We start from the raw sequence: 13,850 nt of genomic DNA on the forward strand, positions 1-13,850 counted from the left end.
CTGCCAATTCACCTATGATCCATTTGGAAGAATGCAGGTGATTTTTTTTGAGGGGGAAGGCGGTTCTTAGTCTATGTACGCCAATGTTATTCATTGGGCTTTTAGAGAATCTTTGTGTGAGATTGCAAAACTACTCAATTCTTCGGAATTGATGCACAATTTGGTGGTGTTTATGTCTCAATAATAATCCCGCATGGAAAGCCAAGGAAAGTGGCACGAGCAATTTTCCTTGCCGTTACTAAATGACACTATGTAGATTTGCCTGAAAGCACTGCAGAAATGCAAGGCATTCTTCCCAACGTGCACAATGACACCATTTGATTCACTTGGCCATCTTGTATATGCTGATCAAACTATACATAACCTCCAGCTCCTAGACCTCACCTTCACTGCTCTAGACATCTCTTCCCCTGCTACATCTCAGCTCTCATTGCCCCGTCTGGCCCTGTGCTCTGCCAATTCCACCGCCTTCCATTTTTGCTCTGTGTCCTTCTTCCACACCTAAACTGTGGAAGTCCTCTACTCTATGTCCTATATTCCATGCAGCATCCACACTCCACTTTTCTGCTCCTACCTCTTTTGACTCTCTCCAACACTGAGCCAACCTCAACTGACTCATCATGAAATGTACAAGGAAGTAAAACATGAAATTTACCAAACTAGCAGCAGGAGAATACAGGTATTCACCAGGAGCTGAAATAGTAGCAGTAACTGGTCTGGAGGGAACGAGTGCCCCCTCTAAATGAGAAACTGTGGGCCTAGTTTGCAAATGTGGGCCACTTAATGAGACCCAAAGCCACTGTGGGGGATGCCCAAATCAACACTTGGGTATGTAAAATGGACATTTGCAGGCCATCTTAGAATCTGCACATCCTAAAGGTTTGAACACCAGGTTTGGTTTCTGTGGGGAAAAACTGGTTTTCAATAAAGCCAAAGCACAATTTTACCATCTATTTGCTCCTGCAGAGAGGAGCAACTACAGATTGCTCCAATAACTGATCAAATATTTCACTCGTTATAATACTTTGCACATCTACCGCATCTTCCATCTGAGGATTGCAAAGCCCTGTACAAACATTTTAAGCCTCACAACATACACACACACACACACCCAACTCCTGCCAGTGAGGTAAGTAAATGTTATCATCTAGATGATAAAACCAGGACAGAGAAGCGTCACATGGCCTAGGTCACAGGAAGGCAGTGGCAAAACTAGGAATAGAACCCAGCATTCCCAGACCCATATTATAACCACTGGACAATGCCACCTGAGGCAGCAGACCAGTCAAGATGACCACCTTAAACGATGAGGCTGCAGGAACAACATTGGGGAGAGGATCATTCATCATGCCTGCTCTGCGATATGGAGGACAATAAATTGCAAGACATCTGTTTAAGAGTTGAAAATCTCTCTGGGTGGAGATGGGTGGAGGAGTCAGATGGATTTGAACATCAGTTCTTGACTGTGTAAAGGTAAAGCTTAACAGCTGGATGTGAAGGCATGTAGTTGCCTTCTTGGGGCAGCAGGGAGCAGTGAGACCTTCCTCAATGGCACCTGAATCCTGCTGACAGTAATGCATGTATCTCAGGATATAACATTTTTGCAGGGATGCACTGTCCTACCAGGCAGTTTTGAAGGGGGCTATGGTGCAGTGAAAAGGGCATGGGAAGGTGAATCAGGAGACATGGATCTTATTCACAGCTCCGACACTGACTCACTCATGCCCTCGGGGACATCATTTCACCCCTATGTGCCTCACATGCTCCATCTGTGAAATGGTAATGATCATACTCAGCCTTCTTTGTGAAAAACTTTGAGATCTAGGGATAAAAAGCAATTATACGCAGTATACATATGCACACACACACATTTACATGTATTATACATACACACTAGGTAGCTATTAATATATCTCAATTTAAAGGAGCATGGACTAATTGTAGAGCATTCTCTGCGCGCGGACCTTTCTTTGCAACAAGCTACCCTCAGTCCTAAATAGCCCAGGTCTCCTGACCTTCAGGGCACACACTACAAGATGCATCTACTTGCGCTTGGTGCTGCAGAGAAGGTTTTTTTTGTTTTGTTTTGTTTTTTTAAAGGAAATCAGATTTTGTGGGGAAAGGAGTTTGGTGTTTTACAGGTTTTACTTGTTTCTGTTGTCTATACAAGACCCTCAGTGTAGCCCCTTTTTAATTCTGCATAAATCTAAAATAAATAAATAAATATTAGTGCCAAGTAGTATTATTCATCTGCACTCATACCCGCTCATCACAGCAATGCAACTTTTGTAGTGAGTTGATCAATTTGTGCAATCAGCGTCCAAAGCAGCCACAGTATAAATAATCCTTGGCCTGAACATTATTTTCCAATAGTTCAAGACATTTGGATTAAGAACAAAAATCTTTAGCCCGAGACATTTTTTAAAAATGTTTAAGATGTATACATCTGTGCTGAACTGGGGCTAGTAGATCTTTTGCTCTGTGAAACTGGCGCCCAAAGGACCAGCAGCTCCAGGATCTTAGTATCTACATGACGTAAGGGATCAAATTTTTAGATGTTCAAAGAAAACAGCTTATCTATCACTTACTCAGCACATGAAAAACTGCTGATTTTGCAGCTTCTAAAACAGGCCAACAGAAAAAAATTGGCAGTATTAACTTTGCATCAAATTCATATCACATTGTTACACTTTACAATATATAAACTATTGATTATAAGCAAGCGTTACATGCAACTCAATTACCTTTCCCCATATTTTAAGCCACATGCTAGGCAAATAAGGAGTGATTGCTTAATAAACATAGACCAGTAATGCACACTCCATATTACACCTGGGTGGGAAAACCCAAGTCAGAAAAAAGACAAGAGAAAAGTAATTATATTGGAACCCCAGTGTGTTATGTCCAAGACTGCCTGGTTTCAATAAGTGCCGTACGCTGCACTTACTCTAAACATATACAGTTTGTTAACAGAATAATTCCAACGTTAAAGAAAAGCAGCATTGAAAGCTTTCCACAATTCAGAATCTACCAACAGCTATTTTTATTGAGCTCAAAGGGCACAATTGTTGCATCTCTCCATACTTTGGCAGGTATTACTTTTCACGAAGGGCACCAGGGTGATAGATGGAGGGACAAAAAGACATGCACTTTCTTTGGGACTTTTGTCATGATGAGGTACTTATAGGGCGCCCATTACCGTACTTTCTGAGCATCTTATACTCTTTATCCTCGCCAGACCCCTGAGAGATAGGGCAGTGCTATTATCTCCATTTTACAGGTGGGGAATTGAGGCACAGAAAGAATGAATGACTTGCCCTCAGTCACACCAGAAGTCTATGACAGAGTAGTAAATTGAACCGAGGTCTCCTAAGGCCCAGGCTAGCACCCACCCCACTGTACCCTCTCCCATTTTTACTCTGGTGCTGGGATTTATTCACTGCTAAAAGAGCCCCAGGAAAAAAACTAGACAAGTTCAAAATACACCATTTCACAGGCTCTTGGGATATGATTCGCCTCTCATTTATACCTAGTTTTACATGAGTGTGAACTATACTGACTTTCTGGAACCAAGCCAGTCTCAAAGGAAAATTCATCTCATAGTAATTTATGATTAACTGTGAATTTCTTTGAGGAACGTGGATTGATTCCTGGGATCAGCATGATCTGAACAGGCATAGTAGCATTTTTCTCATGAACTTCCAGATTGAGATCAGATTGGATTTGGACGTCATTTAATCTCATTGTGCTTCCACTTCATCCTCATCAATATGGAGACAATCTAGACACTAGGTCAACCCTTGGGGCTAGTTTGATCTGAGTGGGAGAACTGTATTCCACTTATATTTTTACTAAACCTGGATTGGATCCAAAAAAGACTATGGGTCTGATCGTGCATCCATTTAAGTCAATGATAATTTTTTGTCCATTTATGTCCCATTCACTTAGGACAAGTGAATAGGTCAATAGCCAATGATGTTCTTGCACTGACATCCATAGAGATCAAACTGGTCTGAGGATGTAATCTGTTCTATGCAGAAGAATGGTACCGATCTGATTTCAGACACGTGAACAATGAATAACCCCAAGTTGAGTCACCAAACAACCGTTTAGTATGGCTAGTCACACTTAATTATCAAATCCATTAACAACAAACAACTTTAAAACAAAATAATACACTAGGTGATGCAAATCAATGCAAACAATGTTCAGCTGCAGTACGTGTGCTACATACCATGTTCCCAAAAACTTAAGCACAACAGACCTTCCAAGGGAGGATGTAGAATCCCCATCAGTGGAGGTTTTCAAGAACAGGTTGGACAGACACCTGCCAGGGATGGTCTAGGTTTATTTGGTCCTTCCTCAGTGCTGGGGGCTAGACTAGATGACCTCTCAAGGTCTCTTCCAGCTCTACATTTCTATGATTCTATATTACTGGCTTTCATAATAGACCCTGGTAAGCCTAGTAATTGAGGGCATAATAATATGCATTTCCATAGTAACTTCCATCTGAGGATCTCAAAGCAATTTACAAATATTAGGCTGGGATTTTTCAAATAACTTAGGAGAATTAGATGCCCAAATTGCACTGAAAATTCAATTAGAGCTAGGTACCTGACTCCCCTAAATCTCTTGAAAAACCCAAACTTCTTGAATTTTAGCTTTATAATATCCTTATTTTACCAATAGTGAAACTGAAGGATAGTGAGGTTTAATAATCTTCCCATGTAACCAAATAATGTTTTGACCTTGTGTGCCAAAAATGAATGTTCCTTAATGTTGATACTGGTGCAATATTCCATGTATATACACAGTGTATAACAAAACTATGTCTGTAGCAAACAAAAACTGATTGTATACAATATTTGAGTAACACAAGTCTTATCACACTTCAATATCATGGTAACTTAAGTTTCACTGGCAAATATGATGGCTTTTTTATGCTTCTGCCAATTACAGAAAAATTACATGTAACATAGATCTGGAGGACATGTATTTGAGCTGTAATACATTCCTTTGTTTGTGAAAATGAAAAAGGCAACTAATAAAAAACAACTTTTTTATAAAAACTCCCATTAAAAGCCATGTGCCACTATATTCCTGTGTGACATTATTAAAACTCAACATCAATATCAAACTCAAAGCGAACACTGCCATTTCATTAACACATCAGTTGTGGGATGATCAATAAAAATTTACTTTAAACCACGCCATATGTCGCTTCCAACAAAGTTTTATTATTCAGATTCATCAGTTAGTGCCCCAACCCCCATGCAATTAAATCCCATTTAGCGGCAGCGACCTTTTGATTTGAACTTGTCATTCCTACAGCTGGTTTGGAGTTTAACAGCACTTTTAAATAATGAAAACAAAATGTCCTGTGAATTAATGGTGGAGTATTGAGAACCCTCCACCGGGAAATTCCTTTCGTGCTCCCACTTCTAATGGTAACACACACACAAAGTTGGGGGGGGGGAAAGAGTACAGGCACATTTTAACATGTTGTAGCATATTTGTAAACATCGTTAATCATGGATTAGCAGATGGTAATGTTAATTGCACCTGTGGAAGTAACAAGACCTCAAGGTTGATTACATTTACAAACTCCGATTATCACTACGGTGCGGCTGGAGGATTCAACACAGTACCCAGAGGTATCATTTATTCAGGAAGAACAGTCTGCAAAATGAATCAACAAGCAATATTTTCATCACAACCTCTTTATAAGTCTGACACAAACAAACTTGAGACAATTAATAGTGGTGGGGACCTGGGATATTGAATGGGTGGGGCGTTGGATTTAACGAAGGGTATGTCTACACTACCCACCGGATCGGCGGGCAGCGATTGATCCAGCACGGGTCGATTTATTGTGTCTAGTCTAGATATGATAAATCGACTCCCGAGTGCTTTCCTGTCGACTCCTGTACTCCAGTACCGCAAGAGGCGCAGGCAGAGTGAGGTCTAAGTACGTCGACTTCAGTTATATTATTCACGTAGCTGAAGTTGCGTAAGTTAGATCGACCCCCCCCTCCCCAATGTAGACCAGGCCAAACATGATACGGCTAACAAAATAATGACTGTGTAACTTTCTTGAAAACAGCTCCAGGAAAAAGTAGGAAGAGGAACTTTTTTAAAAGCGCTTTAAAGGGCCCAATTCTGGGACGTGCTAAATCTTCTCAACTCTCATGGATAGGAATGGGAATGGAGGAGACACAGGGCCAGGTTTTTAAAGATATTTAGACTACTAAAGATGCAGATAGACACCTAATGGGATTTTCGATGGGAGACAGACATCTAGGCCAGGGGTAGACACCCTGCGGCACGCGAGCTGATTTTTAGTGGCACTCACACTGCCCAGGTCCTGACCACCAGTCCTGGGGGCTCTGCATTTTAATTTAATTTTAAATGAAGCTTCTTAGACATTTTAAAAACCTTATTTACTTTATGTACAACAACAGTTTAGTTATATATTATAGACTTATAGAAAGAGACCTTCTAAAAACATTAAAATGTATTACTGGCACGCGGAACCTTAAATTAGAGTGAATAAATGAAAACTCGGCACACCACTTCCGAAAGGTTGCCGACCCCTGATCTAGGCACTTTTGAAAATCTCACTAGACACCTATCTGCATCTTTAGACACTTAAATACCTTTAAAAATCTGGCCCACTGAGCTTAGTGCCAGTAAGTCAATGTGAATAGTGACAGACTGCTGAATCAGGGTTTAAGTGCCAATCCAGCATCAGATCCAACAGCATGCATCCATAGGGACTCTCAGTGGGAATCTATATGAGCATAGGGATCTGCACTAGCAGCTCTCAATGCAGGATTGGGACCTAAGTATTTTGGTAACGTTAACCAGTCATCCCCTCAAAAACAAAACAGGATCACGTTACACTGATTTCCAGACTTTACACTTCAAATCAGAACAACGAACAACTAGACAGGTTACTGCAAAATCATTTTTAAATTCCTAAAAAGAACAAGCTGGGATTTGTTCACAATTTGGGATTGGGGGTATTGTGTGTATGTTGTTTTCACATTTAATGTTTGTATGCTTTAGGGTGAGAAGATTAATTGGCATCACCTCTCAAAAGGGACATGTGTGAGCCTCAAAGAAATTAACATGCAGAGTTAATCATATGCAGGAGAGATGGGGTATGTATGTGTAAACTTCTCTGAATTAGGAGCCAAAGTCAAACCAAATGGAAGTGAGTATTAACCCTTCTACAGCTAAGAGAGCTGCGTTACACCCAGGCTGAATTAACCCTGCATGAGGCAGAGCGCTGAAGTTTGGTGGGGGATTTTCTATCTGTCTGAGAAATTTTAATTGTGTAAGAGCCAATAAAAACAGGCCTAGCACAACAGGCTCAATGTTGCAGCTTGGTTAGTGAACTTAGAGGCTATCAAGATTATGTGCGTATAATTGTGGCAAAAAAATATACATCCACTTAGAGCACAGGCACTGGGTAAATGGAAAACTCAGAGAACTTGGTTCACTAAACAGCATGACATATCTAAAACAAATATAACATCTGTATCCCTTTTAAGATGATATCACCACAAGAAACAAGAATTTGATACGCACTGTATATTTGTTGAGAGGGGGCACTGCCAAGATACAAAACAAGGGTATCTATTTTAAAATCCCTCCCTGAATTACAGATACAAAAAACTTTCCCTGATTAAACCTGAAAGAACGCGCAGGGCAGGCAGAGATGTTCAAAGAAGCCTGAGAGTACGGCTGCACTACAGTAGAACTCCCACAGCGGGCCATGGCAGCTGACTCGGGCTCCAGGGGCTCTGACTGCAGGGCTATACGATTGCAGAGTACATGTTCAGGCTCAGGCTGGAGGCCCCGAGCCCGTCTGTCTACTTTGCAATTTTACAGCCCCACAGCCCGAGCCCCGCAAGCCTAAGGTGGTTTTGTGGCCATGCTGACATATCCAAAGAGTCTCGGACACAGTGGCCCCAGTTAGGCAAAGCATTTAACTATGTGTTCAGCTTTATGCATGTACCTAAGTTCCACTGAAGTCCATGCACCTGAAGCACATGCTTAAGTACTTGCTTGCAGTAGCGCTCAGGAGCCACTGTCATGGATCAGGACCTCAAGACGCCGTACAAACAAAAAGATGGTTGCTGCCCCAACTATTTACACTCTAAGTATATGGCAAGAAACAACAGGTGGATACAGACAGATGTGAGAGCACCAGGAAACAAGGAGACAGTAGTAGTCAGCATGATGGGCAGTGGTCTTAGCACACCAGCTGCCTAACCACTGTCGAGTTTTAAGGTACAAGCACATTCTTAAATGCTTTCCTGAATTGGGCCCATTACAATTAATGGAATTTGGGTGTCCAGATCCCTTAGGCAGCTTTGACATTCTCAGCCTTCAAACCTCCTTTACTTTTCACCATTTGCACGGTCTGTTTACCTTCTGCACTTCATTCACTTTGAGCAATGAAAATGGAACTGTTTCCCTTTCACTTTATAGTCAAGGCAGTTCTCCTGCACTAAAATGATATTGGCCAGATTCCTAACATGGGAGGGCAGGGACGGGGAAATGATTAAATGAATTTTAAAAAATTTAAATCTTTCCATTGAAAATAAAATATATTTGTATTTTTAGAAGTAGCCTCCATTTGTGTATGTGCAATTTTGCACGTGTAAACACCTAAATTTGTACTAACATCTGCTGCACACAGTACTATTAGAATTATTATTATTTGTCTTGTGAAAGCCCCAGTCATGCACCAGGACCCTTTGGTGTTAGGTGCTGCACAAACACAGAAGAAGGAGGCAGTTTCTGCTCCCAAGGAGCTTCCAATCCAAGTATATGTGCAAATCTCATTGAGACAAATATTTGATTTCAGAAACAGGTTTTGGGTTGTAGGGTTTTTTGGTTTCTGTTTTAAAGCACAAAACCTAAATTTGAGGCTTAAGCTAAATTAACGGAGTCCCTTTAAATAATACCTCACTTGAACAGAGAATATTGGGCATGAACCAGATGTACTCAGCTTTGTCTGGGCAAAGACACAATGTGCATGAAGTATCTACTGAACTAAAACAGAAATTATTTTGCCAGTGTGCTTAGACACTTTGACTATTGAAAAATCATTGCAGAAGGGCAATTACTAAATTTTAAAATCAATTTGGTAAATATGTTCCTGGAAAATAATCCATGACAAGCAGCAGGGAGGGAAGAATTGACTTTCAAATTACACACTCACGTTATTCATATCGAAGTATCAAAGAGACGGTATGTACAAACTGAAGTAATCAGCCAACATGTTTTGATCTTGCAGATGTACACAAAAATGACAATTAATAACTTCCTTTATGATATGAAGCTGGGAGTTTTTTACAGTTACATTACAGGGACAATTATATTCAAGCTCAAGGCTAAAAATAATGAAAGACTATAAAACTACATTTTAACATTTAAAAATACCCAGGAAATTAACTGGAAAAGAAGGCAATGATCCAATTAATGAATTGGATGTATTAAATCAGGGGGCAAATGAGATAGCACAGAGCTCTATCGCAAAGGGCATGATCCTGCCAGGGGGCCAAAGACCCTTGGCTCCTGTTGATTTCAATGGGATTCACGGGTGCTCAGTGCTTTTTAGGAAGCTATTAGCATCTTGCAAGATAGGGGTCAAAATATGGAGAGAAATTCTGATGGCAAATGATCGTGACTATCCCAGCCACCTGGTCAACTGCTGCAGTGAAACAAGGGTGAGAGAATCAAGTGACCCTCCCTCCATGGGGATTTGGATAGGAAGAAGCCTAGAGAACAGAGAACGCAGTCCCGACTGGGTGTTAATACACTTACAATACCTTTAATACAGCATATATAAATACAGGAACAGATATGCAATTCTAAGTACGCAGTGCAGCTGTGGAGCTGGCAATTTGAATCATGCCATTTGTACACATGCGTGTCAATTCATACCCCTACCCTATGTCTGCATTAGACCTAATGTGGTCACTAGCACACCAGATGTATTTCCACAGAGATCCAGCATTGTGTTAACACACAGACTCATTAAAAATATTAAAAAACTATGTTGCTACCATAAAATGTACACTATACGCCACGGCCAGCCCTTGTCCTTTGATCCTCTGTTGCCAAATTAAATTACCAAGACCACCATAAAAGAGTGAGAGCACAAGAATGAGAAAAAACAGAGAAGAAGGCAAGGAGTCTGTCATCCCTTTTGGTAAATGCAATTAAACAGCTACAGTTTCTTATTTTTGATATGCACTTGCAAACTAACAGTGAGATCTATAAAACCTAGGGAATAATCTACCAAGAGAAGTGGTGGAAACTTCTCTACTTGGCACATTTAAAAACAAGATTGAACAAAGCACTTGCAACAGTACATACAATAGGGAACAATTATGCACTTCCCAGGTCTTTCTCCTCTTCTAAGCTCTTCACAAACTTAAAGCCAACTTCTGCTAGGCTTCCGCATGTGAGTAGGCATGGCTGACTTCTAAGGGTAAGACCAGCAAGATTTGGCTCTAAATTCTCACATTTCTGACCTCCATATCCTCTCACTTCCAAATGCATTCCTTCCTTCTATGAGAGTGGGAAGCCACTGTTTACACAGCAGCATGTTGTGATATCAAGAAGTCAGAACTGGGACTTCACAACAGACAGGAGCTGGGTGGCAATAAACAATAACAGGAGGATAATACAACAACGTAATGTTCCCAAAAGTTCCCACCAGTCTCCACTCGTATCAGAATTGCTGTAGGTGTAGTGTCTGCAAAGCACTTTTGGAACCTTCAGGAAATGGGCAAAATAATGATCAAACATATTCACGTTATTGACAACCGCCTCTTTGTTAATGGGTAGCTTTGCTTTACTATTCTTAGACTTGAAATTACAAGTCATTTCTCAGCATACATAGACGATCTAATCAAACCTAAAGATGTGCCTCCCCTTACCAACTAATTACATCCAAAAATCAGTTAGTACATAGAAAAAATATATATACCTACCTATATGACAAGAATAAAGAAATGGCTTTATTCTCCTCTCCTAATGTTAACAAGGATGGATTCTGTTTGCTTCTAAGTCTCTAGAATCTTTCTTTCCTCCACAAATGCAAAAATGCATAGTGGGCACCACCTAATGGACAGAACAAGGGTTTTCCTTAATAACAACCTGAAAAACAGGAAAAAGATTCATATGAACCTTTCTTTATCCCTAGCCTTTTTTATTACTATATTAAAACTGACTCATTCTGCACAGGAAACTAAAATGCTATATATCCACCAGAAAAGCATTACTACTCTCCAGCAACCAGTTGTTTCAATGTCACCTAATAGACAGCTCTCATCTTTAAATCTGATGATACAAAGAATCTGAGTTCCAAAGAGCTGTGTTTCACAAAATAATAACTGTTTGCTTGGCCAGTGTTTTATTTTCTCAATTAAGAGTTGGAGGGGAAAATATAATTAAGCATAACCAGTCTGTTGCAGGGATGCTGAGCACCCACATCTTCCCTGGTTTGCAATAGGAAACGTAAGTGCTCAGCATCTTTGAAAATCAGGCCAAATAAAATTTAAATGTCAAAAATTCAACACAAAACACAGATGATCACAATCTATTATTCATTTGTATTACAGTTGCACCAAAAGGCCTTAATATGAAATGTTTGGTAAGCACTATACAAACAGATGGAAAGAGACAGTTTGGTCCTGAAGAGCTTACAATGTAAATAAACAGGTGGGAGAATGGAAGTGTTACTATCCCCCTTTTACAGAAGAGGAACGGAGGCACAGAAAGATTAAGTGACTTGCCCAAGGTCACACCAAAAATCTGTGGCAGAGCGAATGTCAGCGTTCTCTCTCTCTCAAGTCCCAGACCAATGCCTTAACCTCTATGCTAACTTTTTTCTCTGACCTTGTCTATGTGGAAAAGTTGCAAAGGTTTCATGTAATCCGTTTTTAAAGCAATATAGTTAAACCAGTGTAAATCCATGTGGATGCTCTTATTTTAGTTTAAGAGGGGCTTACTTTGGTTTAAACTTAAATCTTTTCTCAATCAATTTAAGCTAAATTCAAAAAAGCTATTCCCATATCAAAATCAGTGTGTCTACACAGAAGTTTGACTCAGTTTAAATCTACTGGTTTAAATTCACACCTCAGGTTATACCATTGCGCCTTTCCCATATAAACAAGTCCTCTATTTTATTAATGTAAAAAGGTACACAGAGTCTGTCTTTGGAAAAACAATTTGAAACCATGCTTTAAGAAATGCCAAAAACAACACTTTATAACAAAGGCCAGTCACTGGGATCTTGCTATGAGCTGCACAAGGCAGGCTATTTAGGTGCCAGCGTCAAAGGAAAAATAGTGTGTGCAAAGCAGCCACAAGATAATTCAGTTCTTGAAAACATTTGGCAGGTTAGTTTTAGAAACAAGGCAAACGTCAATGAACTTTGCCTGTGCAAGGCTTCAAGGTCCATTCCCTTTCTGAGAAACTATTCGCTTCATCAAGAAGGTTTTAAGGAGACTCCTCAGTGCCAAGTATAACTGAATAGAAATACTAGTGAAAATAGCAAGACGGAGGCACACACCTCAGATAATGCAAAAAGAAATCCTGAAGGAACGGCACCTTAATGAGCAGCAAGATTATTATGACTCTGTACATTTCAGCTCCCAAGCATCCACCCTAAAGGAAATATTTCACGGCAACACATCTCTGCAGAAACCTAGGCCCATGTCAAGAACAAGAGGGAGAAATGGCTGAGAGTGAAGTAAAGAATGGAATCTCCCGTAGCATACTGAAAAAGATTATGGGCCAGAACCTCAGTTGATGTAAATCAGGTAGCTCCACTGGAGCTACACTGATTTATACCAGTTGAGCATCTCGCCCTTGGGGCAAGCCCGTATTCCTTACACCCCTGAAATTCCCATCAATTTCAGTGGCAATTCTGGGGTCTGCACAGGAATGCAGGAGCCAACCCCATAACTGCCCCAAAGAGGGTCTGTGATTAAGAGAAACTGCAAAAACAAAGCAACCAAAGAAAGTATTACTCTAAAAAAAACCAAATCCCCTGACAGCAACAAATTGGGAAGATAGCATTGTTTAGACTGAAAGTTCTTTGTGGCAGGGAGGGTTTCATTTATTACCTGCTTGGTGCAGCGTCTAGCACGATGAGGCCCAACCTGATAGGGGCCTTTAAGCGCTACCAATTTACAAATGTGACAGAAATTCAGACCCACTGCATCTAATAGAACCTACAGCATCCCAAAAAGGAATTTACGTACATGAAAATGTGCTAGGACATCGCCTTCCTACTAAATAAGCCCAGGCAAATCCAGGCTACGGAATGGAGACTGGAGACTGGGCTGGCAAACACCACAGCTTTTCCAAAGCCTATGAAATCAGCCACCGGCCTGAAGCATCTGAAAAACTTTCAGATTCACAGACCAGAGTTTACAGACTTCATTTAGCTCAAAGGCAAGTCTAATTAGTCTCTCTGAGTGATTTAGCTGCTCATTTGGAAGGGGGGGGATGGAGTAAGCTAAATTGTTTGAAATTATCCCTAAAGGGCACTGTAAATCAAGTGTTAATGACTGATCCTATGCAAAGGGCCACAGTAACTAAATAAAATAGTCAAGGTGCTAAGCGATAACATTCATTTTGTTTTCAATAATTTAACAAGTGTGGTTTTCAAGCCAGAAATATTTGCAAATGAAACCTCCATCACGCACACCCCCTCACCCAAATGCTAGGCAAGATATTGAATGTCATGAATTCCCATTGACTTCAATGGGAGTTGAAGGTGCTGGGGTGTTCAGCATCCTTCAGGAACAGAACCATGA

General features: G+C 40.5%; 1 long non-coding RNA gene across 1 annotated transcript in view; it reads right to left on the bottom strand.

The window, feature by feature from the left end:
* LOC120387465 overlaps positions 1-12,007 on the bottom strand; it is a 119,856-nt gene extending 107,849 nt beyond the window's left edge. The window contains exon 1 of the long non-coding RNA XR_005590176.1: positions 11,016-12,007. This is a non-coding gene — a long non-coding RNA (uncharacterized LOC120387465). The remainder of the gene's footprint in view (positions 1-11,015) is intronic.
* Positions 12,008-13,850: the final 1,843 nt, after the last annotated feature.

This window comes from Mauremys reevesii, linkage group 20 (genome assembly GCF_016161935.1).
Source record: "Mauremys reevesii isolate NIE-2019 linkage group 20, ASM1616193v1, whole genome shotgun sequence".
NCBI lineage: Eukaryota > Metazoa > Chordata > Testudines > Geoemydidae > Mauremys > Mauremys reevesii.